At 36.8% G+C, this 25,869-nt stretch overlaps 2 long non-coding RNA genes across 3 annotated transcripts; both read left to right on the plus strand.

Annotated features, from left to right (window-relative positions):
• The first annotated feature begins 342 nt into the window (after positions 1–342).
• LOC150002023 (uncharacterized) lies at positions 343–8,336 on the plus strand. 2 transcript variants are annotated; one of them, XR_016513100.1, is made up of 4 exons: positions 343–645; positions 3,765–3,845; positions 5,468–5,539; positions 8,104–8,336. It is a non-coding gene; the product is annotated as an uncharacterized LOC150002023 (long non-coding RNA). The 2 variants fall into 2 exon arrangements; XR_016513101.1 differs by having other exon boundaries at positions 343–535.
• A 1,443-nt stretch (positions 8,337–9,779) lies between these two features.
• Positions 9,780–18,369, plus strand: LOC150002024 (uncharacterized). Its single transcript, XR_016513114.1, has 2 exons — positions 9,780–9,816; positions 17,548–18,369. It is a non-coding gene; the product is annotated as an uncharacterized LOC150002024 (long non-coding RNA).
• The last annotated feature ends 7,500 nt before the right edge of the window (positions 18,370–25,869 follow it).

Genomic DNA, 25,869 nt, shown 5'->3' on the forward strand with positions numbered 1-25,869 from the left:
GGGCGCCGCCAAAATCGAGCTCGTTTCAGTCCGGACTAGGCTCGGAAGAGCACATCTGGAACATCTCGGGGACTGTTCTAAAACCACTTACCATGTCCGAGACTGGGAAATCGAAATCTGCGAAGGTTCCCACAGATTTCACAAAAAAATGGGGCGGGCCTTGCCGTCTTCAGTATTCGCTGGCTCCGCCTTGCCCTCCAGCCTCTCCCAGCCCCCAGGACACAGCGCGAGAATCTCCGAGTTCGTAATGACGAGGAAGTGAGAAAGTTTGGACCTTCTCGGCACCACTCGTTCCAATATGGCTACCCCCAGGGGAACGCGAGGACTATTGTGGAAGTACAGACGCCGAATTCCTCTTCACATGGACTGTGGAGCCGAGTTCAGGAGATGGGAGGCGCAGTGTCTGAGCAAAGCGGACCTCCGCCGCAAGGGCAGTGTGGACGAGGATGTGGCTGAGATTGTGCAGCTCCTGAATGGGCGAGAACAGTTTTTTACCACCAGTTCCTGCTCTGGCCGTATCATCCTCCTAGACGGGGTGAGCCTCCTTTGAGCCCGTCCAGCGCCTGCCTTGTAGTGGGAATACCAGGAGCTCTGTGTCCACCCACTGCAGCACCCCAGTGCAGCCTGTTTGTGTTTGTCCTTCTGGTGGGTGGTCTCGATTTCTTTATTTTTGGCAACTTAAGAGGGTGGAGAGACTTGAATGTGTCTATTAATCACTTGGGTATCTTTTCAAGTACACATTCTGATTCTGTAGGTCTAGCCTGATAATTCTGCTAAGGCCGCAGGCCTGGGAATGATTCTGAGTTTCAAGGGCTAAAGAATCTGATTTTCTGAATACTAAGGGACTTGAGAAACTTTCCAGCCTGGCGAAGCTGGAGGCTTCTAGCGCTCTACCAAATCCTTCATACCTGACTTAACGTCACCACGGTTAAGGTGTTTACTGCCTCCTAGCGGCCCACTCCATTATTACAGCTCTTATAATTCTTACATTAGGCCGAGAAAGTACAGCACGGTAGTATAGTGTGAGCTAGTGGTCAAGCCCTCGGGCTTTGAAGTGATACGGCTTAGATTCTAACCCAGTTATGGGAATTACTGGCTTTGTGACTTCAGGACAGTTATCTGAGCTCACCCCCTCCCTGTTTCATGAGCTGAGGATAACAAAAGAGTATAAGCTTTGTAGGGATTTTGTATAGAGCAGGGATTTTCGAGGGGGTGTACTGCGGAAGGCTTACTGGTGCGCCGCAAGAATTTTTAAAACTGACCTCTTTTCCCTTTGATTGTCAAATTAAAAAACGACAACAGTCAATAAAACAATAGCAGTCCAATGTGAATGAATCAAAATATCTATTTTTTGTTAGATCAGCAGTTTTGGTGTGCTGCAGAATTTTAATAATTTGTGTGCCATGAGATGTAAAGGGTTGAAAATCGCTGGTGTAGAGAAAATAAGGTAATTTATTTGAAACATCTAGTGTTGTGCCTGGCCCATATTAAGAGCACAGAAAAAGCTAGCTGTTTTTTGATTTTAGCATCAGCACTGAATTCAGAGCATGAAAGACAACACACGCCTTCGCTCTTTTTTCAGGTCCCTCACTGATCTCTCTGGTTCAGAGGGCCTGTTTTTACATTGCTTCTGTTGTCTTTTGAGCACTGGGACTCTTGCTGAGCTTGCTGTCTTTCTTCCCCCATTTCTACTACTTAAGAGGATTTCTGCGGTAGTTTCCTAAAAGGTCACTAAACTATGAATCTCTACCCCAAACCATGTTACACGTTGTTAATAGATTTACCTTTCTAAAGCACAACTCTGTCAATGTCACTCATCTATGCAGAAGTCTTTTTTTTTTTTTTTTAATATTTTATTGATTTGAGAGAGAGAGAGAGAGAGAGAGAGACAGAAACATCAGTCTGTTGATCCATTGATGCATTCATTGGTTGATTCTTGTATGTGCCCTGACTGAGAGATCAAACCTGCAACGTTGGCGTATCGGGTTGATGCTCTAACCAACTGAGCTAGCCGGCCAGGGCTTACGCAGAAATCTTTTGTTACACGTTTTTTTAACATCAGAATATCCAGACTCCAACTCTAGTACTATACCTTTCAACCCTGTTTCCTGCTCTTTCTCTTCATTTTTATTTGCTAAAAGTGAAATATTCCCTTTTTTTATCTTATTTTTACCTGCCTTAGCTCATGTTTATTTTTCCTGAATTGTTTTCTACCACCTCTGCATATACATAAGGCATGACTACCAAAACTCCCCTCCCACCTGAACACAAAAACACATTTGGAAGTAATAACTGCTTCTTCTGAACTGCCTTAGGTTGTTTTCTGAACCTCTTTTTATTTTATGTATTACTCATACCTGGTATTATATTTATTTTCACCTTGCCTTATCTCAGGAAGGATTTGGATGCATTTACAAAAAGGCAATATAAGAAGAAGAATTAAGAATGGGAATATCTGGATAAAGGGAGTATCAATTAGATGAAGCCAATGATGACATTAATTCCTAAAACATACAACGAGATTCTAAATCTAGAAGTGGGCTACACATTTGGTTCTACAATTTAGAGCACCCAGCATAAAATCAGATACAAAAGCCACTGAGGTTACTGAATGAAAACAAACCAGTTATTGAGGACAAGCTCAGCTCTTCCCATTACTAAGGCCAAATAGCAAAGTCTCCTGTGTACCCACTGTGTGAATAGTTACTTTGTAGAAGCACAGTGATTTAAAAGTGCATGTGGTTTCCTGCTTCTTTTTTCAATTATCCTTAAGGGTAGGACCTGTGTATACCCAAAGTATGTAATAGAACTCTACAAATAAACACTCCTTCCGGTTAATAAACAAAGAATCCGATGTTAAATATTTGCGTTGTTGAAATTTTGATCTTTTAGTTCCAGCTTTGCCCTTTGGAACTACATGTAAAGTCTAATGAAGAGGTCACAGATTTATGCCTCTAGAAACCAGGGACATATTATAAAGGTGTGAACAGCTCAGGTGACAGTGAAAAGCGGTAGGGATTGTGACAGCAGTGCTTTTTTACAGAAGTAATTCAATTGTTTTGTTTTGTTTTTTAACATTGTGCTAAGTAAAACAGCTCCGGGACAACTCAGAGCCTGCTAGTGTTCAACCCCTTGAGTAAATTCTTTCCTCCTGACAAAAGCACGACCATATTTTAGACAATATTACGTTTTTTTACCTTGGTAAACACATTTAAAAATTTTTTAATTTATTTATTATTATTTTTCAATTATAGATTACTTTTAGTATTATTTTTGTGTTAGTTTCAGGTGCACAGCTTAGTGGTTAGACAATGATATACTTTACAAAGTGTTCCCCCTGATATTTCCAGTAACCATCTGGCACTATACATAATTATTGCAATATTATTGAGTATATTCCCTATGCTGTACTTTACACCCTAGGACTATTTTGTAACTACAAATTGGTACTTAATCCCTTCACCTCATACCCAATCCCCCAACTCCCCTTCCCCTCTGGCAACCACCAGTCTGCTGTTTATTTTGTTCTTTAAATTCCACATGTAAGTAAAATCACATGCTATTTTTCTTTCTATTTTAAACATTTTGGTTTCATTTTTGTTTTTGGTTAATGTTACCCAAAAGCCTTTTGAATTTTTCTCAGTAATACTTAAAAATCACCACTTGGGATTATTAATTTAAGAAAGCCTACCATATAGTATACATTGTACTTAATAGTTTTATAAATATATGATTAAATTAAATTATGCTATTTTTTATTTTAGAGTACAGATGGCTTTGAGGTTCAGAAACAAAACTGTTGCTGGCTACTGGTTACACACAAACCTTGTATAAAAGATGATGTGGTAAGTTTTTATATATAAACTTACAGAAATAAGCTTTTTAATTCACAGTCACTTTAAATACAGATGAAAACAATTGACAATTCAAGGTGATATATGTTCATAATTATAGTGGGTGAATATTATTCATAAAGCCTAAGGAGAGTTGTAGGGCCTAAAAGTAGAAATACGTATGCGAGCATTACTACGGCTGCTCAACAAAACACATCCTCTTGGTTATAGCAAAGAGTTCATGGACATTGGACACATTGGGTCCAAAGATTAAATTTCATTTCTGCCATTTTATAACTCTGCAACCTGGTACAAATTATAGAAAGAAAAGGGAGAAAGGGAGCCAGGAATAAAGGATTAGCCCTATCTATATATTACCAGCATGTTGATGTAAATAAATTATCCGTTACATACCTGGATTGCTTCTTGAAAATGTATTTATCTGTGCTGGATTGTTTAGTTTCCTAAACTGAAATGTTTAGTTGAGCTAATACAAGTGTGTATTAGTCAAGCACTTACATTACTGATTCAGGTGCTCAAATGTTGTCTTCAGAGGACTCATTCAGCATCCATCCCCTTGTTTGGAAACTAGTTCTCTGCATATTTGCCCTTACTCTCTTCTGCTGTGGATTATCTTTGTGGCAGGAAAGGTAGCTACCATCAACCCCAAAGATCTATGTATCATTCCCAAAGAAGGACTCTGGATAAACTGCTAGTTAGGTGTCCTCCCTCTGAGATCAGGTATTCTCGCCAATAGAATGGAATGCTGTTCTTGATCAGACCTAGGCACTTGGCATCTTTGATATTATTATAGTGGAAATGATGAGTTGACAGGGTCATGATTTACAGTCCCATGAAAATGAAACAGAGTGAAGGAGGGAGTCTGCTGTCCAGGGGTGTTAGGCATACAGAAATAACAACTACCTTATATAAATTCTAGCTCATACCTAATAATGCTTGTGTCTCGAACCTTAATCGAACAATGGAGTATTTAAACAGACCTTCTGGTATAGTTTTTCCATACCATATTCCTTAATGAAAAATCTGTTATGAAATTAAATATAGTAGTCACTTTTTAAACATTGTTGGAAAGAATGACATTGAAGGTATATGGGAGAATTAGAAATCACGTCTTTTAAAAGAATAAGCAGATTAATAAGTTTTTGGAGAAAGAAGACCAGAAAAGCAGAGAAAAGATTTTTTCAGAAAAAGGGTGCTGAACGAGTAAAAGTTCCTGGGGAAAACTGAAGTTACATATCAAAGTGTCACCAAAGAGGAGGATCACGTATTTGTGTCTGATCCTAACGCTTTTCCTTTACTTAGATTGTAGCTCTGAAAAATGTGAACGGTGGTGCCATTTTGAAATTTGAACCCCTTGTCCTTCATGTGCAGTGTCAGCAGTAGCAAGATGCACGAATTCTGGTAAAACTTTGTAATTATACTTGAAATTATAGGTATGTGGATAGATTTAATTGAGCTTTAAAACACCTACCAAAAATTAATGTGTTAGTTTAATCAACTAGTTTTAATTTAATTACAGGTTTGGGATTGTATGTGCTTCTGCAGTTTGTAGAGTTTAACAGTTTATCTGATTAGATAGATTATCAGAATTTAACAAATTTATTTTCTTTCAGCATTCAGTGGCAGTAGAGTCTGGTTTCAGGAACTCTGGCATAACGGTGGGAAAGAGAGGAAAGACTATGTTGGTAAGATACCTTTTGGCAAAGAGTTCTTTGAGCATGAAGCTATCCAGGTTATTGAAATAACTTACACTTCTACCTAGACTCCTGCCTTTTGTCTCTCCTTACTCCGATCTTCTTGCCATTCCCTTGCTGAAAAACCTGCAGTGACTTATATTTTTCTACCAGGCAAAGTTCAGAGTGGGCAAAGTCGAGAGCTGTTAGATGTATGTTTGAGGTCTTATTTTATAGTATCGTAATCTCCACTTTTAACCTCATCCTCTGTGCCCTTCTTATTCTACATAATCCTAAATTAATAAGCACCATGGTGTCATGGAAGGAGTCACAGATACGGAGGCTAAAGTCCTCTACACTAATACTGTCTGGCCCCCGGCTATGCTATATGAACTTGGGCAAGCTCCTTAATCTCTCAGGGTCTGAATTTTCCCAGCCATATCAGGAGTTCAGCAAACTACTGCCCTAGGGCCAAGTGCAGCCCACACAGTGGGGCCAGATTCTACTACACACATTTGCTTAATTACTGCCTAAGGTTGCTTTTGTGTTACGGTGGCAAAGTTAAGTAGCTGTGACATACTGTATGAAAATGTTTACTATCTCTCCTTTCTCAGAAAAAGTATGCTTACTTCTGGACTGAATTATCTCTAAGGCTCCTCAGTTCCACATCCTCTCTGAGTTTTCCTGGCCGAGCCACTCCGTAGTGATTTTGCCCTGATCTGATTTGCTACAGTATACAGTAGTCCCTCTCTATATCGTGGTTCACTTATTGCGGCCTCACTGTGTCACAGGATTTTTTAAAATATTATATTTAATTACTTATCATGGATTTTTCGCTATGTTGTGGGATTTTGCGGTACTGTATACGTATGTTGTTAAAGTTACATAGGTTTAAGAGTGTAGAATATGTTCAAGAATGTAAGTAGTGTTTATAAAAGTGTGGAAAAGGTTAATAAGGGACTGGGAATGGTTTATAAGTGTGTGGGAAGGGTTTATAAAGCCTTAAAATATATATGAATACTAAAATAAATATAAGGTTCCTACTTCGTGGATTTTCACCTGTCGTGGGGAGGTCTAGAACATAATACCTGCGAAAAGTGAGGGAATACTGTATACTGATTGTATTTACTTTTTGTCATGGCATGTATTTGCTCCTGAATTAATTTCAGATTGTCCTCCATTCTAGCTCCCTAGACTTTGCTATTTTCTACTTCTTTTTACCAAGAGCCTGTTTGACAAATAGAAGCGGCTTGCAAAAGAAAACCCCTGTAAAGCATGACTGAATGGAAAAGCAAACCTCATGGTACTGGTTTGTGTCCCCATCTCATTCCGCACTGCATTTGGTGGCCCAGCAAGAACAGAGCCATCCATCCTTCTACCTTTCTTTGCTTTGCCTTCCATGTGCACTTACTTTAAGTCCTTTCATATCTGCCTCTAATTTCTCACACCTGAGTCCACCTCACCAAGCCCTCTGTCACTGCCTCTACTTAAGCCCTTGTCCTCCCTCGCCTCAGTCTTTACAGTGGTCTCCTGACTGGTCTTCCCGCTGTCCATCTTCAGGTCCTCCAAGCAATACTGTTAGAATCCCCCCTTTTGAAAAGTCAGGGTCACCAGATATTTTCCCTGATATTTAAGGCCTTACCATCTACCTTATTTGTGCTAATCTCCTGCTAGCATACTTACACTCCAGCGAGATAGAAAACTTAGTTGTTTCCCAAATGTGTCATGCTCTTTCATGTCTTCATGACTGTAGATAAGTTGTTTCTCCCCCATTTTTACATCTGGTAAAATTGCACTTACCCTTTAAAATCCCAACTCAAATGCCGCCTTTCCCATAAAGCTGACGCCTGTCTCAATTAGTTGTACCTCTTCTACATTTCCTTAATGTTTTGTGTTTGTGTTATAATTTTTTGCTCACTGATAATTTCCTGTTCTAAAGTGTAAGCTTCTGAAGGGACCATGTTATATTCATCCTGTATCTTCATACCTTACAATAGGGCCTACATTACAGATGCTCAGTAAATTTTCACTGAATTACTTTTTATTCCTCATAATAGTTTTTGTTGTTCTTAATCCATATCCAGTGTTTGGATTTACTTGTAACCTGTTGACTGTTTCATCAACAGAGTTACTAAGATTGGCCCTAAAGTGCTGAAAAAACAGCCACTTTGTGGTTTATCCTTGTAACCAAACTGTGCTCAAGCAGCACTAAGAGACTCTTTCAAATCCAGTCCATTTTGATTTTCCCTTGAAGTTTATGTTGAGATTTCATTTCTTTCTTTTTTTAAAGAGTGTGTTAAAGCTTCCTAAGCTTTAGTGAGATTGAAACTGTTAGTTATTGGATTCTTTGATATTATCTGTTTCTCTAAAACACAATGTATAGAGTGGCTTTCTTTAGAAATGACTATATGATGTGAAAATCCACTGTGTTTAGCTAAATTATATCAAAGCATTAACCTAAATGCTGTCATGAACTGAACTATGTTTAAACACAACCCTGACTAGGAGTTTTCTTTAGTGATGTTTAGTGTCTCTAGTACGTAAGTCATCGTATCTGAACTGTCTTTTTCTTGTAGGCTGTCCGGAGCACACATGGCTTCGGAGCACACATGGCTTCGAAGTGCCATTAAGCCATAAGGGAAAACTGATGGTGACAGAGGATTATATTGACTTCCTATTAAAGATAGCAAATCAAAAAATGTCAGAAAACGAGAAGAGAATTGAAAGGTATATTAATTGGATATTTCCATGTTATTTTAATATGCCTAAATCATCCTTGAAAATATTAATACACACCATCTTTAACTTATATTCCTAATTGCTTTTCTGTTTGTAGTATTTTTATCATGAATAATAAAAAGATGATCAGAGTAATAGAGGAAAGTGGGCCAGACTATAATGGGTAGTAAATGGAGCATAAGCTCCATGGGGGACAGCGAGACAAACGGCTGTTGGCAACAGACATAAAGGAGAGCACAGTCACTTGGGTGCGAGAGCTCAGTAGCCACGGGACTGTAACTGAACGAGGTGAAGGCAGCCGTGGAAGAGGTGCACGTTGCCCCCTGGATGTGATCTACTGGAGACCAGACTACCTAGAATCTCCTTTTGAGGAGGATAGACTGGTTAATTTTAGCCTGGTAAATATTTTACACCTCTGGTGAGTTTAATACCCATCTATTATCATGGATTAGATCTAGAATTGCCAGAATTGTCCAAGTAATAGGGATCATGGCTATTAATTCACATTTATACTTCTTCTGTTCTTAAATTTTACCTCATGGTAGATAAAAACTCTTACAGTGCTTTCTTTTTTCAACTCTTTTCTAAGCATAGTTTTTGATATAAAGAAGTGACTGTTACGTTGCTTTTCTTATATAAAGATAATGCCACTGACTTACCACCAATAAGGTCTACATGTCTGAGTTATTCAAGTGGTGATGGCCAACTTGACATCATTTATAATTTCCTTTTTCCCTTCTCCCTACCCGCTTGGCCACCTCTTAACCAGTCAATCTCTGCCCAAGTGACTGTGGAATCATTCTTCTCCCCCCATCCTTAACTGCAGTATTAGCTTGTCTCAGCGTAGAATGCTTCTAGCGTGTCTCCCTCCTAAGCCATTCTTATTATCACTGTCAGAATCCTGTCTGTAAAATGCAAATTTTGTCTGCTTAGAATTCTTTAACACCTAGAATGAATGAATGAATGAATGAATGAATTTAAGCAGCTAAGGCCAGAAGTGCCAATGGCAGCAGTGACCATGGTGGGAAGAGGTAGAACTGGGCTCCAGAGCTAGACTGGAATTCAAATCCAGGTTCTACTACAAGTTACTCAAATGTCTTGGCTTCATTTTTCTTATTTCTAGGCAGGGGTAAATATTTATCTTAACAATTTTAATATACATTCAGTATCATTAGTATAATGATTAGCACTGGCATGGATTCTCAAGAGAGGATAGCCCTTCCCCTTCTTCAATGACATAGAGAATAAACCAGTAATAACATCAGTATCACTGTCCAGGCTTTCTCAACCAGGGCTCCTTATCTGAACAACAGAATTTACAAAATTATTCAAGTGACTGTCTCAGTTCTCCCAACAATGGTACCATTCCAGATACATTGAAGAGAAGTTAATTTATCGTATACAATGGATGTCTTAGGGCATTAGAGCTTATTTTTCTAGCAGACCCGTGGTTGAAGAAAGCCAAGAGGAAACATTCTAAAGTGTTGATTTCAAGCAAGCAACTGAAGAGCATCTAGCCACTCCACCAGACGATAGAGTTTGAACTATATGTACATACTTATTGGTACCATTCCTAAAGTTTACATTTGTTATATAGTATTCCAATGAGGTTGTTTGTTAAAACATAGGAGGTAGCAAGCAAATCAGTTTTTCTGTTTCCTTAGTTGAATTTCAGCAAGGTTATAAATATAGCCCAAGATCAAGTAACTATACACCTGGTGAAGTTAATTGAGCCACAGCCAACTACAAAATCAAATTATGCTTTAAATCCATTGACTCAAAGATATGTTTTGAGATTATAGTGTGTATGCTGCTATCAAGGGAGCCATGCTCATCACATAAAATCAGTGAAAAATTAAAGAAGGGTAAAAGTGTCAGAAAGGCTGTACAAATTAGGGAGCTCCTTTGGAAACAGCTGTACTTTCAGCCAAAAGCAGAGAGTTACTCTTCTGATGTTGAAAAGTGAAAAAATAGTAAATACTGGAGGTGATGAATTCTGCAATCAGACACTGACTACTAAAATTGGTTTGTCATAGGACCAAAATTTCACAATTAAAATAGTTATAATAAGAGAATTTTTAAAAGTCAAGGTCCAAATGAGAATTTTCCTGCACATATGAAAAATCAAAGCCAGGCGGTAAAATATTTTCAATAGAAGAAAGGTCTTGTTTGTGTCAACCAATTCCCGAACCCACTTCTTAGTGGAAAGAGTAAGATAATTTTATACCTAATAATTTCTAGGTAAAAGGAAAATTTGGAAATCTACTTATTAATTACAAGAGGAAGACTGTCTTTGATTCTGTTTATAGGCAGTCAGGACTGACTTGAGTCAGGTAAGACCACCATTTGGCTATGAGTGCAGTGAAAGTACTCATGTTCTTTTCACCAACGGTGCAATGAGAAAATAAATGTTCAATAAAGTACAGAATGAAATGGCTGAATATATTGGTACATAATATTGTTGGTAAAAATGAAGCAAATTGGAGAGGAAAGGTAAATGAATCTATTTCCAGTGGTTGGTTTTTTGTTGTTGTTTTTGTTGTTATTATTACTTTTTTGTAGTTCAATATACATAACAAACTTACTATTTTGAGCATTTTTAAATGTACAGTTCAGTGACATTGAGTACACTCAGTAACCACCCATCACCATTATCCATCTCCAGAACCTTTTCATCATCCCAAATTAAAACTCTGTACCCATTAAACAATACTTCCCCAGTCCCCAAACTCCTAAGTCCCTAGAAATTACTATTCTGTTTTTACTTTCTATGAATTTGGCGATTCTAGGTACCTCATGAAAGTGGAAACATACAATATTTTTTCTTTTGTGTCTGGCTTATTTCACTAAGCATAATGTCTTCAACATCAATCCATGTTGTAGCATGTATCAGAATTTTGTTTCTTTTTAATGTTGAATAATATTTCATTGTATTTATATACCACATTTTGCTTATCTATACATCTGTCAATGGACGTTTGGATTTTTTTTCACCTGTTAGCTATCGTGAGGAATACTGCCATGAACATGGGTGTACAGATGCCTGTTTGAGTCCTGCTTTCAGTTCTTTTGGTGTATACCCAGAAGTGGGATTGCAGGATCATCTGGTAATTCTGTTTAATTTTCTTAAGAACTGCTATACTGTTTTCCACAGGAACTGTACCATTTTACATTCCCACCAGCAGTGAGCAAAGGTTTTCTTTTCTCAGTGTCCTCGCCAGCACTTGTCTTTTCTTTTTTCTTTTTCTTTTTCTTTTAATGGCCGTCGTGACAGATGTGAGGTGACATCTCATTTTGGTTTTGATTTGCACTTCTTTGATGATTAGTGACATTGAACATTTTTTATATACCAGTTGATAAGAATTTTCTTGTGCCAGGCACAGAAAATAATGATTAATATATCACTGCTGCTTTCCTTCCTGTTTCCCTTCCTTCTTATCTTCCTTCTGGATTTCTATTACTGTTCTATCTGTTAGTTAAATATTGTTCTCCAGGATTCTATTCCTGGCCCATAGCTTCAGCTACTTCCCTGTATACTGGTAGGTCTTCCAAGTCATGGGCCCATATGTCCATTAACCAGTTGAACATATGTAACTAAAATACCCCATCAGTCTTTCCTTAATATCTTTCCTAACCTAGTCTCAACCCCATAGCCATTTCCTTGGTTCAGATTCATATTACCACTTACCAGTATCATTAAAGTTTATGACTCAGTGCAAAACAGAAATATGAATCATATTGCCTTGCAATTATTTATTCACATGTGTAATTTTTTTCCACTATAATGTGGTCACATTGAAAATAGAACACATACACACTTTAAATATCTCTTCTCCTTTATCTTCTCCTAACGCCTTACATAGTGTCTGCCTCATGGTAGAAAACCGGTAGATGTTTATAGAATTAATCATAAACAATAAAGGGAGATATATTGAGTTCCGCGAAGGTAGAGACGGTTTCTTATTAATCATTACTTTCTGTGTCTGGCACCAGAACATGGTTAATAAACATTTACTAAATTTAGTTAACTGACTTTTTCCATCAAAGCCTTAAAATGATTATTCTGGAACACATGTAAGACAGCTTAGACATGGAGTGAGCAAGATTAGGCTCTGGTTACATAGTCCATGTAAAAAGTAACAGGACCCTGAGTAACAAGATGAACAAGAGTGATATTACAGAATATGAACCAAAATGGCAACAGATTAGAAATGGTAGAAGAGAAGTAGAAGTCAAGGATAACAGATGTCTTAGACTCCTCAGAGTTGCTAGTCTTATTTTTAAAAAGGGAACTAAAGCAGGCAAATAAGTTACACCTTTCCCTATATACTGAAAATCAAAAAGGTAAATAATGTAAAGTGAAAATACATGTTTTATATTCTGATAATCCTCCCTAGATATCCCCTCCCCTCATTTTTCCTTTCATAATACCTCATCCAGCCAGCTTTCCTTTCATTCTGGCAATTGAGCCCAGGCATTGGGGTTTTCCCAAGAGCTTTTCACGATCGCCTGGAGCAGAGTGCCCCAGTGTGCTCCCACTTTATCTTGCCTTTCTCCTTGCAGGTTGAATGTGTCATTACAGCTCTGCAGCGCTCATTAGAGCCTGAGCTCCTTGAGGGCACAGACCATGTCTCTTAGCTCTGTTCCCAGCCCCAGAGACAGACTATCACACACGTTTTAAAATAAAAACGCTAGAGCTTAGTTAAAATCTAAATGCGTAATATATGAAAATAGCCTTCTTTGTTATCTGTGAATAATGGGAGCCTAAAAGGGTATGAAATTCTGCTTAGATTTTATCAAATTTTCCTTCCTATGTCAGAAGTCAAAGAAATATAAGCTTTCTATTGTAAGGGGTCCTGTAATGGACCTGAAAAACAAGAATTCATCTTCACAGTGCTGGCCTGAAAAGTTCTCTCATCAAGAGAACTGAGTACAAGTTGCCCTGTGGCATGATGATCTTGACTGCCGAGGTGAAAGACAGTTTGAGTTTCTCTGGAGGGGAGAAAAGAAACAGTTACCTGAATGCACCCCAAGCTCTTTGTGTTGCCTGTGAGAGCTGAGAAAATTACCCTTTGAGATTTGGACTTCAGAATGCTGTGTAAAGGGTCATAGAATGAGAGGAGAACATGCAATTGGAAAACAAATTTCTGACTTAATGTATACGATAGTTTCTCAATGGACTTTTTAAAAGTTCCCTTAAAAAAGGAAAAGGAGAAAGTATTTGTCGTTTTCTTGGTTTTGAGTACAAAAGAGTCTCTTCCATTTACCAGTTGTTTTGTAGTACCCCAAGGATGCAGGTTTGAATTCTTACATTCTTTACTGAAAGATTAAAGCAAGCCACCTATTCCTCTTTAATTACCTTTTTGTGTATGTGATATTTTACATAAGTTATTTATTTTGTGTTCCTACAAGAGCAATTTGGTCTCATCTGTAATTTTCTACGAATAGAGCATAATCCAGAAACAAAAGATTTGTCTACCTGAGTCTAAAGGGCAGGACTGGGTGGAGAACGATAGAAGATGAAGTTGCTTAGGATGGGTAGCCTATTGTGATCAGCAAAGGGCTCTTCACACATTGTGTGGCATACTTGGATTCATGTTTGAGATAAAATGAATCATTGGATCATTTTTTAAAGCTATTCTAAGTAAGCAGTTTGGAAGATAAGAATAAAACCAGTCCTTGAAGTCATCCAGGATGATTGTAAGACTAGAGAGAAAGATCATACCCAGTGTAGAAGGTTTCATAAATACAAGGGACTGAACAATTTTGATAGATGACATGAGGGACAGGTGTAGGGACACGGGTGTAGGAGGTTAGTCTTAGCAAAGTCTTGGTGAGCCAATTACATTCTGACCTCATCTCTCAACCCTGTGGTAAGTGGGATATGAAAGAATAAGCAGTCTCCACTTAAGAGGAACACAGGGCAGATGGTATCTTTGTGGAAGAGCCAAGTTTCAGTTACCGATGTACAGGGCGCATTACACGAAGAGGTCATTAACATGGAACAGGGTTTAAAAAATTGCATGTCAGTTAATATTTTTCAAAGCCTTTTGCTTGTATCTCTTACTGTACAGTTTTGCCTTTTTATTATACCTCCCTCTGAGGTTTACTCATTGAAGAAATGTCTATACGCACGCATTATACATCAGGCACGGTGCTGGATGTTGGTGTGTAGAGCGATGAGTGTGTACGTTCCCGCAATAGGGAAAGGATGTGTAGTAATCATGTTAAGTATGTGTTAGAATTGTGTGGAGTATTTGGGAATAGGTAGATGTCTTGGGTTTTGGGGGGAAGTTTTAGAGCCTTTGCAAATAGAAGTAAACCTGTTCATTGCATTAAAAAAAGAAAATTGGTCCAAATGGCAATCTGTTCTGTAGATGTCAAGAATTTCCTGTCATAGTCTCAAATTATAATAGGATATATAAGCATGACAAGATCCCTACAATGGCAAGGAGTCTCAGCCTCCAGACCATTCTAATTCAGGACCTTTTTTGCTCAGTAGTTGTTTTTTTCACTTAGTTGGCATATTCTTAGTGAGTGTGTCAGCATCGTACTGCATGCTATGAATATAACAGAAAACAAGAGAAATGGAGGTCTTTGGTCTCATGGAGTTTATAATTTATAAAAATAGTCGTTAGAGAGAACTGTGCCAGGCACTACGCTAGGTACTTACATATATTGCCTCTGCCCTCTGACAACCCAGCTAAGTACAGGATAATACCCAATTTTCTAAATGAATAAATCAGGGTCAGGGAGTTTGGAATTAGCCAGCCCAGCATTCCCAGTACAATGCAGGTATGAAGCACATGCGACACACCGTGTCACCTTGATGCCTTCAAACACATGCCAAAGGCTACTGTGTCAGGCAGAGATTCTTGTTAGCTGTTGATGTGGGAGGAGAAAAGAAATGAAGCGCAATTTTCAGGGAGAACATATTAATTGTTTGTTTGTTTTTTAAATACTCTCCACCCGAAGTTTAAATTCTTATATATGATATAAAAAATACGAAATTTTACCAGAAGTGTTTATGAAACAATTTGATCTTTTGCAAATTGATGTGCATTGCCAAGTTCACCATAAGTGAAATTCATGAATGTATATACATGGGTCTATATTTAAACTGGCCATTCTATCCCACTGATGTATTCAGCCATTCCTGTGTTCACACCATACGATAGTAATTATTACAGATTTACAGTTAGGTGTCTGTTAGGACTACGACTACCTTCACCGCTCTCTTATTTCAAATACATTTCTTACTACTTTTATAAATATTCTCTTCCATATGACCTTTAAAATACATTTGTGTGGTTTGTAGTGCCCAATTTTATACAATGCAATGATTTTTTAGAAATACATGTAACATACTATAGATGACTGTATTTTTCATTACAAAAGACAGAAGGGGGCATAAATTATATTATGGTAAATTTCACACATTTTTATCTCAACTAGACAATAGTGATTCTAAATATAGTTGATAAATTAAGGATATATCTTGTAATACCTACAACCACCACTACGAAAATTTTAGCTACAAAAGCAAATAGAGAATAAGAGAATCCAGGACAAAAGTAGAGCAGGCACTGCAGGGGACAGGAAGGGTAATTTGGACCCAAGAGGTACTGGAGTTCTTTTCAGGGGAAGGTAAATGTGCTGGAATAAAGACAGTGGTAATGGCTATACAACGTAATAAATATACTAAGAAACAGCGACATGTACACTTTAAAATGGTGATTTTTAAGCTGAGTAAAGTACATCTTAATTAAAACTATGATACATCAAGAAAAAAAAAACCCTGCAAGTTTTATAAGAAAACAAAACAGTGGAGCTAGGACATTAAAATTAGTGGGTTAAAGGAAAAGGGAGAAAATAAGAGAGGAAAAAAATAGCATGATGGTAGACTTAAATCCAACCATACCAATTATGCCACACTTAAGTGGACTACATACACATTCCAATTAAAAACAGAAAATGTCTAAATTTGGGGGGGAAAAACAAGCCTTAGTAATATGCTGTTTCAAAGAAAAAATGCTATAAATAAGCAGGTTGGAAGCAAAAGAATGCAAAAGAGATGTAAGTTGAAAACATAGAGCATAAGGAAAAATGAAAGGCAACTTATAAGACTGTTGCACGCAAGTCCTCAGTTGTACTGAGGACTAATAAAAAATATGATGTAGAAGTAAAAAAAAAAAAAAAAAAAAAAAGGATGTCTCTGGATGATGCTTCATTATCAAAGACCTTAAGATTTCAAGACCAGCACTTTCATGGCACATGGAGCCATGACAGAACATATTAATTGTATCACAAAATTAACACTAAAACTCCAGTAGAAAAATGAGTAAGGAAAAGAGCACTTCACAGTAAATAAAATTCAAAGAGATGAAAATTGAAATAAGATACCATGGTCACCTTCCAAATAACACGTTTTTGATGGTAATACTTAACATGTGGGTGAGGTGATCTCTCAAGTATTGCTGTTAGAAGCATGTATTTTAAACATCCATTCTGGAAAACAGTATTTTTCAAGAACCTTAAAATGTTTATACCATTTAACCATGGAATTGCATGTCTAGGTATCCTAAAGAAAGCTAGAAATTTAGATCACATTATTTTCAAAAATGTTTGTCACATTGTTTATATTAGGGAAAATTTGAAAATAAATTACGACCAATGTAGATGATGATGCAATATTATGATTAAAAAGTGTTATTTGTAGATCACTTGATAATGTAGAAAATATTTTCAAGAAACATTAAATTTGAAATACCAGTGGAAAATGTGTATGTAATATCACAATTGTGTTAAAGACATGTGTGCACATATAAATACATTAATTCAGAATATATTAATAAACTGGAAAGAATAAAAATATTGAGTGACTATTTCTAGGTAGTTATATAGAAGATCTGTATTTGTAATTTCATATATTTTTAAATTCTCTAAAATGAGCTATTACATGTATGATTTTTTTATAAAGAAAACTTTTTTTTTTTTTTAACCTTCCTTGTTTGACACCTACATGTGGAATAGAAATTGAGGTACAATAGAAATTGTCAAGAGGTGATTCCAACCCAGTTTTTAGGACTGTTCTTAAGTGAAAACACAGCTTTCCCCTAATTAAACAATAATAAAAGCAAGAAGCATATTAGTTGTTTGAGTCGTTTCATATTTTAAGGTTAATGTGAGACATCAAATTTATATAATTTTTAAGTTCTAGGTGTATTTCAGTCATTTGGTTTCAAGACACTGATATAATGATAGTACTTATTTCTTTCCAGGTTTTACAACTGCCTACAACATGCTTTGGAAAGACAAACTATTACTAAGTCACATCACAAAGAGAACGTCAACGAGGAAAATAATTCATATTCTCATAAGAAAAAAAGAAACCAAGAAAAAGCACATGACACATGTATTACTAAAGAAAATGATAAAGAACTTGAAAATGATGATGATCCAGGAATCAGTGCTACTGTCTTCCCTGAAGATTACTAAGATTTGGTTCTAAAGTGTCTTTGGTAGAATAGTTTCTACTAATTATTATAAAGCTGCTCTTTATAAGAGTATTTTTGTTGAGTGTATCAGACATTCAGAAAAGCAAGATTTAATTTATCTCTATATTTTAGAGACACCCATCTTATAAACAAATACCTTTTTAAAATAGCTGTATATAATGTTTGTTCAGTACGATCCTTAAATCATAGAAATTTGTTACAAAAATAACGTTATGATTTTTTAAAGTTTTAATTTCTGTTGCAAAGCAGGAGAACTGTACTACCCCTTCAAGAGAACCTGAACATTAGGAATATTTGAATAAAAGTCATAGCAACATTTTACTTATTTTTAACTTTGAAAACTTCAGCCTTTAAAGGCATGTCAGAGTTTGCCTGTTGCCCTGGAGTCCAATGACAATTATTTTTTTCTCTTTTAACCTTGTGAATAAAACAACTGATGCCCTTTTTGTTCACTATAAAATATTTGAACTGTCTTTTCTCTTTATTTTCATAAACCAGAGGTTGTCGCTGGCACAGTCTCCATAACAGTGAGCATAGTTTCTCACTAAGTCTGTTCAGAAATGATAAGACACCAGGATCTTAATGGAACAAATGTGGTGTGGAAAATTGCAAGGAATCAGAAGGCTTGGGTTTGAGTTTTGACTGCTACACAGGTGTTGGAGGTCCTTGGGCAAGTCACTTATTTTCTGAGGGCTTCCATTCTATATAATAATTGCATATTGACTGTAGGAGTTGTGACAGGACCAAGTTAAATAAAAATGTGGAAGCAGTAGAAAACGGCATTTTGCGTGCATGTTACTGTTTTTCCCATTTATTTTCATTTTTTAAGTTGTATTTTATTGATTATACTATTATAGGTGTCCCCATTTTTCCCTCTTTGCCTTCCTCCACCCAGCAACCCCCTTCCCTCAGGCAATCCCCACATCTTTGTTCTTGTCCATCGATATGTTTGTAAATTCTTTGACAACTCCATTTCCTATACTGTATATTCCATGGCTTTTCTGTAACTACCAATTTGTACTTCACCCCCTCACCTCTTCATTTATTCCCCCCAAAGCCCCCTCCCATCTGGCAACCATCAAATCATTCTCTGTACTCATGATTTTGTCTGTCCTCCATCTAAACCAGAAATTCTTGAACCTGTTTTCATTTTAAAAGGAGATGCTTTCATACTGTATTTTCAGAATATATCAAATTATAAAAATATTTAAAGGGAAATTACTAGTCAAGAACTAAAATTATAAGAAAGAATACCAGGATGTCAAGAAACATAAGGTAGTAAACATTGAGTTGTGATTTGTTCATTTCCTAATATTTGTATAATGTTCTTAATTATATAAATTAGATTTGCATCTCAGTGTTGCTTTCTGACGTATTTTGTACTCTCATTTTAAAAATAGATTGACTTCATAGACACCTGTTGTCTCCCTGAGTAAAATCATGAGGGAGAGTGTTCAGATAGCTCTAAAGTTATTGTGAAATTCCTTTACTCTCTTTTCTGTGATAGTTCTGAACTCTTTTTTGCCTTTAAAACAAGATACTAATATTTACTTTCCCAATTTGTTTTAGTATTACTACAACATTTAGAAATACTTCTCTGTTTCCTTGTTCCAGAAAGACCGTTCTCTGAGTCTTTGACCTCCTCCCCATATTGCAGCTTTGGTGCTGTTGACCACTCTAGAATCCATTAATCTGCCCTTTGGTGGGCATCCTGAAAGCTTGCTTCAAAGTCATTTTCCTGTTTACGGCGAGTCTGTGATTTTTTTTTTTCTCTCCAACCCTTTAACAGCTTTCAACATCAATTGCACTTTAGAATCATCTGTTCATTATGAGCAAATACAGGAAGAACCTGAGAATCTTCCAGGGCAGTTGGCATGTGGTTTGTTGTTGTTGTTTTTGAGCTCCCAAGTATATACTCTGGTTTCTCTTCAAATTGCATAAATCTTTCACCTTTTAAAAGCTCCCAAGAGGTTTAATTGTAAACTAAAGGCTAGTAACCCTGTGAGTGTTCCCAAGTTTCTGTTCTAGCCATCTCATCCATTCCAGTAGCCTTAACTTTTGAAAGTGACTCCCACCTCTCCTTCCCTGACCTAACTCTTATGCTCCAGCTAACTGGTGGGCCTCGTTAGTAGAGCTATTACTCTCTAAAAGTTTCCTTTTGTTAGACCGTTCCTTCCCTGGTTCTTTGACTTTTGAGAGCACGGTTTTGTTGATTTTTTTTTTTTTTTTTTTTTTTTTTGTCTTTGTCTGAGCCCATTGGCAATTCTGGATTGCCAGTGTATACAGTGCCCAGTCTGGGATATGCAAGGTCAAAGGAGATCCCAGGGAAGTCCCCACTGTTTTGCTCTTTAGGTTCTGAGAGCCCTACCTGGTCCTCCTCCCTCTCTTCAGCTCTCAGTCATCTTATGTTCTTTACATAATGTTGAGCTTTTAGTTGCACTTAGTGGGAAGGAACAGGAGAAAGTATATATACTCCATCTTCTCAGAATTGAAGTCTGTATTTCTTAATTATTGATAATGTCACATGTTGAGGTATGGTTGAGGACACTTTGGAACCCATCCAAGTTGCTCCCGTCTCGCAGCTTGCATGCCCAGTGGTAAAGCGTTGTAGTCCATGGTGGAGGTCAACAGGTGTTTCCTAAACAGGCTGTGCACCAGAATTACCCAGGGTAGGACAGAACATGGGAGCTGCATTCTAAAACACTGACTCCTGCGTCCTCCCCTATATCTCTCAAGCTGGAATCTTCAGTCTTCAGCTCTAAGAATCTACTTTTTTAAACTCATCCAAGTGATTCTGATTAAATTTGATCTCCCGTTTAGAATCCATTGGTGATAGAGTTAATCCTGAAGACATTGAAGAGGAATTAAAGATTTTTTAATGCAAAAGGAACATGATTAGATGTTGCAATGTACCTATGTCAGAAACTATATAGTCACCCGTGAAGTCACTGTCTCTATCCTTAGGTCTAAGGCTGTTGTCAAGAGGAATGGCAACAGGTACAGCTGTGTAAGTTGGACTGCACTCAACTCCAGGAGGGGCCATTCCCCATTAATGACAGTAGGAATGACACTCTGTGAACTTGTGCAGTGCACATTCTCATACACTGGAATACACAGCAGTCCTGCCAGAAGGGAATTTGGCCAGGAAAGAAATCTTAGAGTCTTAGAATGTCTGGAACATTTCTTCTAATTTAATGAATAGAATGTGGAAAAATTTGCAACGCAGGTACATGGAAAGTAGAGAAATGATTTAAAAATAAGCCTTACATCTATAGGAACTATGGGAAAAGTGGTAGGGTGGGGCTGGGGAAGAGTGTCCTATGGGGGAATGACTTTGCATTTTGCTGTTTAGAAATATCCTGAAAGGGTTCATAATTCATTGATTTTCCTTCACTCACTTAAATTGATTCCTGAGGAACGAACCTATGAGTTCCCAAGTTCTATAGCCTGAGTATACCCATGAGAATCTGGAAGAGAGGAACTGCCTCCTAATCCCTTTAGGGTAACAGAACCACCCCGGACCTCTTAGTAGAGAAGGGATACCAGGTGCTGACCATCACACCAAGAAGATATTGAACTCCACTCATTCCTTAGCATCCCTAAGTATATTTTATTTACATATTCAATCCCCATGCCTGATCAAAAATATTAATAACTGAAAGTGGGAAATTTAGGAATAGTTTAATATATAAGATTACTTATTGAGAAATACCTTGTGGTTTATTTTCATTGTTGTTGGTCTACCCAAAATAAATAAATTTTTTTCTTCCCCTGGAGGCAGGCATTTTTGTTCCTAAGGCCTGGCTTCTCCATTTCTCTGTATCACCTGTGAGTTAACAATAGTTGACTCTTGAACAATGCAAGAGTTTTCGGGCCGCCAACCCTCTGCACAGTTGAAAATTAGGACATAATTTTTGACTCCCTCAAAACATAAACACTAATAGCCTATGGTTGCCTGGAAACCTCACCAGTAACATAAACAGTAGAGCAACACATATTTTCTATACTGTATTCTTATAATAAAGCAAGCTAGAGAAAAGAAAATGTTATTAAGAAAATTATTAAGAGAAAATACATTTACAATATTTATTGAAAAAAAACCCACATATAAGTGGATCCATGTTTTTCAAGGGTCAGTCAGCTGTACTTGTGTGTTCTAGAGGAGGAAAGAAAAATTTGTCAGATTGTTGAGAAACGGGGAGGAAAACTAAGACATGCTTTTGTTTTTGAAATTCAGAGCCAAGGTCATAAACTGGTGGCCAAGGAATGGGCAAGCAGCTGTTTTGTTTGGCCCACACAGAGGGTATTTTTCGTAATTGAGCCAATATTTTAAAATACGATGATTTCATTTTTTAAAAAGTACATCTGTAGCATTCCTTTAAAAATTGCAAGATCTGGCTACCCTAGGCCTGCATTCCCACATGACAACACTTAGCGGAGCCAAGTACTGACTGCCCCTGGGGCGGTGGCTTGTTTTCCTGACTTAACTGCTACAATCATTCCCCCTTCAATACCTGGTCCTGCGGGCACCAGCATTAGCAGCCCCTGGTTAGAACTTTGGCGAGAGCTAAACTATGATATGACTATATTATACAAGTAACAGATTTGAGCAAGATTGTCTACATAATTTTCAAAGGCCAGTGCAAAATGAAAATGTGGAACCCCTTGTTAAAAATCACTTAAGAATTACAAAATGGAAACAATTGAGCATTAAGTCAAGTGGAGGGAGAGGGGGCACTTCAAAGTATGAGGCCCTGTGCAGCTACACAGGTTATACACCCATGAAGCGGCTCCGGGTTGGAGGCTTGTTTCTTCGAGAAGAGGGTATGGGTGCCAGGGTTTTAACCCACTCCCCCCCCCCCCCCCCCCATTGAGAAAGGGGCAGAGCGCCGCAGGTTCTGTGATGTGCCTGGTCTTGGTGCTTGATTGTATGCACCATCCCTGAGGTAGCTGAACCATGGGTAGCTATTTAAGAGCCTGCAAGGACTGAGTGCTCATCAATGATGTTTTGGAAGCTACGGCAAAGGTCTCAGCGGCTAAACTCAGAACAAAGGAGATGGAGTCTTCTTCAGAACCACTGGGGCTCAAACAGAGCAATGGTAGTAATGACCACCATGTTTTGAAAAGGACTTTTTCCGTTTTGACAGGAGTTAAATTTCCTGGGTTAAGTATTGAAGAACCGTGAAAAAAAGACTGCAGTCGTCTTTTACGGGTGAGACTTTAAGTTAGTTGAAGGTGAGGGAATAAATCTAACAATACCCTATAATGCTTATTGTAAGAAATATGTTTTGGTTAGGAAATTTGGCATTTAAAAATGGGCTTTGACCCTCAAGCCTCTCCTTCCTCTGCTTTAATGTACAGCTCTAAACATGTAAGCTTGTCTTAATGAAAAAGAATTTTAATGCTTATAAATGCTTATGTTCTTAAACTCAACAATTTAGTGTCTTGGATTTTTATGCACACAGTTCCTGCTAAGCATTTATTTCTCAGCCCTTTCTCTTTTTGTTTTAAAATGGTTCAGTTTCAACTTTAACCCATTGTACATGTTACCATTCATTTATTTAATTTAATATATTATTTTAGAGCGGTTTTAGGTTTATAGAAAAATTGAGAAGTACAGAGTTCCCATATACTCCCCTTAAAGGTTTTCTATATATAATGTGTCAACTGAAAATACTGACAGTTTTACTTCTTTTTTTCCTTCCCAATTTGAATGCATTTTTTTTTTCTTGCCTAATTGCTCTGGCTAGGACTTCCAATACCATGTTGAATAAAAGTGGTGTGAGTGGACATCTTTTTCTTGTTCCTGATCTTAGAGGAAAAGATTTTAGCTTTTCACTGTCTACCATTATGTCAGCTATGGGCTTGTCATAAATGACCTTTATTATGTTAGATATATTTTCTTTATACCCACTTTGTTGAGAGTTTGTATCTCATATGAATGTTGAATTTTGTCTAATGCTGTTTCTGTATTTGTTGAGATGATCATATGATTTTTATTTATCATTCATTTAGTTTATGTCATGCATCCTATTGATAGGTTTGCAGATGCAAACCAAATTGGTTTGTATCCCTGAAATAAATCCCACTTGATCATGGTGTGTGATCCTTTTTAAACTATTACAATTCATAAATGTATAGTATGTATGAGAGTTCAAGATCATTATCTAATTTATTGTTTTACAAACAAATTACAAACTCCTAATCAAATTCTATTACTATTCATTTCTTAGAAAAATATTTATAATATGGTCAATAAAATTGGTGGTGAAAAAAAGTTCAGGGGGCACCGTGTGCACAATACCATGCTTTATAACTGACAAAATATCCAAATTTCCAGACCCAGCATTCAAGATTCCAAGATATACTTTGTGACTAAAGGTGATAAATTCTTGTGTGTGTTTTTTTTCTTTTTTACAGCAAGCTTTTTATTTTGAAATTATTTCAAATCTATGGACAAGTAATATGTTTATAAACATTTTTTTTCCTGAAAATGTTAAAGGTACTATGCTTTTTGCTCTTAAATATGTCAGTGTATCTTTTTTTTAGACCAAGGCTGGTCTAAACACAATTATAAAAATCAGGAAATTCAACATTTATACAACACAATTACATAGTCTACAAATCTTATTCAAATTTCATCAATTTTCCCAAAGATATTGTTTTTAGTAAATCATTTTTCTGGTCCAGGATCCAATTTAGGAACATGAATTGCATTTATTTTTTATTATTCTTTAGTCTCATTTAATAGTTAATAATGTTATAAGCTTTATCTTTTGTAACATTGACATTATGAGAAATACATGAACTTTTTTAATAGCAATCAACTTATATTTTTCTTGAATGTATTCATAATTAGATTCAAGTTATGCATTTTTGTCAAGAACACTACATAAGTGTTGTATTCTTGTCAATCACTTTGAGAGGCACATGATTTCAGTTTATCCCATCATTGGTGACACTAGCTTTGATCATTTGGTCCATGTGGTATCTGACAAGTTTCTCCACTCTAAAGGTAATATTATTTCTTTTTGTATTAATAAGAAATTTGTAGGATGCTATACTTTGAGACTATGTTAATAACATGTTCCTTATCAAATTTTATACACTGATTTTAGCATCTATTGACAATTCTTGTCTGAATCAGCTATTACTATGATGACTTTGATTGCAAAATACTAATTGGCTATTTTCATTATTTCTTCTGCATTTTTAAATTGATATTCTATTTTTAGAGAAAGTTTCCCCCTCACCATTTATGTGTGTGATCAGTATGGGCTCACGGGTTCTCATTTTATTCAGTGGGTTATAATCCATTGCTATCATTCTTTATTTTAATGCTTATATTTTCCCAGACTTGTACAGTAGGAGTCACTTCATGTTGGCTCCTGTCTTCTCTTCATACCCGCTTCAGATTTTGAGCATTTCCAAATTATTTCACACAAGATGTTCCAGGTTTGTCCCAGCGTAGAATCCATCAAAGTGCTTTGGTTCCTTTTATTCAGAAACTACGTTCTGAACACTAGGTGTGTTCATGGCAGCAAGATTTTTTTATTAACAATTATGAGTGATTCATCAGTGTATGATAATCAGTACGTGATAATTATTAAAAGGTTAGATTTTGCAGTTTACATCATCCAATGTGTTGACAGAAATAACACCTAAGATTAAGTCTACTAAGTTCATTTCTCTGTGATGTAGCAGCAGGAATGTTCATATTGTTACTCAGAAATGCTGCCTCATTACATTCATTTAATGAATTCCTTTGTCCCTCAGCTTTTCATGACTTAATACTATTCTTACCTATTTTCCGGGATACGGTAAGACTTAAATAAACTGTTCTCAACCCCTTGGAGAAAAGCACTATGCAGAAATCAAGAAATTCTGACTAATTTTATTTTACTTAACAATTGCCAATAACTTATTTAAACCATCTGTTAATCTTAGAGCTAATCTGTACTGATACTTTAAAATGAGGTAAAAGCAAAATAGCAAGTCACATGAACTAGCCAATATTTCCCACAGCAACAGGCATGTAGTCAAATTGAACTTCAGTTCATTAGTTCTATAAAATAGGGAGCAAAG

The sequence above is a fragment of the Furipterus horrens genome, unplaced genomic scaffold (genome assembly GCF_987537825.1).
Source record: "Furipterus horrens unplaced genomic scaffold, mFurHor1.1.pri manual_scaffold_9, whole genome shotgun sequence".
NCBI lineage: Eukaryota > Metazoa > Chordata > Mammalia > Chiroptera > Furipteridae > Furipterus > Furipterus horrens.